Below are 2,102 nucleotides of genomic sequence, written 5' to 3' on the forward strand. Positions count from 1 at the left end.
CGACTTATAACTCAAAAAAAATCTTAAAAATGTAGGGTAAAACGCTCCATTTATGGACCTAAGATTTAAGGAGGATTTATAAAGACAGTATGGAAGGCATAGGAAAGATTATTCATTTTATCATTATCACAATCCACAAATAAAACGCGTATCGTTATGACGTATTCGAGATTTAATATCACATTACTAAAATCAAATGAATTCTTTTTGGGCTATAATATGAAAATATAATAGTAATATATAAGAAATTGTTGTTTCATTAGAATAATCAAAAAAATATTATGGCCATAAAATTCTTAGGGATTAGAGCTGAAAATGGAAAACTGAAGAGGAATATTAAGAATCAGAATGACTTTTTTTTGAGGGGTTTAAATATTGTGCTTATTTACATCTTGAGTAATCATGACTTCTCCTAAGTTTTTTTACCAAAATCTCAATTTTTTATTCATAAAATACATATTTTGTTATATACATTTCTAATGATGTGCTCTTGCGAAAAAGGATACGTGTCTATAATGGTAGGTCGCAATTTAATGATGAAGCCGTTAAAATTTTGTTCGATGTGATTAGAATCCCAAAATACCGATATATTAAATACGCTATTTCCCAAATTAATCGCACATACTTTTTTAATCCTTGGAGCAAGCTTTAAATCAACTGTTTTTTAAGGAGAGAAATTGAATTGTTTAAAAAATAAATGGCTACTATAAGAGAAGAATTTTACTTATTGATGATTGGGTGTAGTATTATTAAATATTATTTTAAAAAAATAAAGATGGATTGAATAATGTTAAAACTTAGTAATTTGGAAAGAATAAGTTTATATACATATCTTAATTTAAGTATAGCATATACCACGTCTAATTCCTCTTGTTGATTTTCGATCTATAATTTTATGATTAACATAAATTTTATTTGAAAATGATGATTTAAAATATTCATACATAGTAAATTTATTATTAAATAGGAAAACCGGGTAACATTGAGTACAGGGGAACTCTAGGTCGCTTCAATTATATTTTGAGCTATTATTTTGTAAAACTGAAAATTTTAAACTAACATAGATGATTTAATTAAACGTCATACATGAGTGGCTATAAAAAAATTGGAAAAATATTTGGTGTTTTAATTTTTACAAAAGAAGATGTGTTTTATCATACCTAAAGTAATAAGAAATAATTGCAAACTTTATCGATATTTAAAATAAATTTTAGGATAGTTAAAAAACTATTTTTTAATCTGACAGACTTTCAGAATCAATAAAGATGAATTAATATGCTTTTGAATGCTATTTATAAAGTTAGTGGGCTCGGTCATAGTTGGTCATAGTATAGTAGGGACACGCTATTTTAGTTCATTATATAATTTATCAATTAAAGAGAATGAATATATTCTGTAGAGAAGATTATGTAAAAACTAAATTTATATCCAAAAATCTTAGTCATTAATTTATCATTACTTGCGGGTAAGATTATTGATATAATTATATATATTTTTTTAGGCACTCCAAATTTCAATATTACTAACAAATGTGTCATAGTTTCTTGTCTTACTAAAATACCGATTTTAAATTTATATATTTAGAATCCTAATTTATAAGGGAGTCTAAATATCCACTGAGTAGGACAAAAAATATTTATTTTTTTTCAAATTCAATTTTCTAAAAAAAATATAGATTTTATAAAATATAAATAAATTATTACAAATAACTTGTACTTTAAGGATACAGAAGAAGATGTATTCAGATTAGTCTAATTCTATTGAATTTATTTAGTTTTGAACGAAAAATATCCCAACCATCCCTGATCTCCCCTACTTTCTAAAATTTTATATAGGAAAGATCATTAATACGAATGTTGTTAAACCTTACTTCATAGAAGTAGAAAACTACAATAACTTCTAACGAATATTCGATACTTCTCAACTACTGTTGTTAAGCGGCTTGATTTTTAAAAACGGTTAATCCAATATTTTAGACAAAGAAATTTACACAAGTTTGACTTCGTTAATAATTGTCCAAACTTACTGCCATCTATGAGAGAAATCTCCAAGCTTACGTAATATATTTGGCTAAAATATCGAGTGCTTTTAACACTATTCTC

The sequence above is a fragment of the Gordionus sp. m RMFG-2023 genome, chromosome 2 (assembly GCF_954871325.1).
Source record: "Gordionus sp. m RMFG-2023 chromosome 2, tfGorSpeb1-WG-v2, whole genome shotgun sequence".
In the NCBI taxonomy this organism is placed as follows: domain Eukaryota; kingdom Metazoa; phylum Nematomorpha; class Gordioida; order Chordodea; family Parachordodidae; genus Gordionus; species Gordionus sp. m RMFG-2023.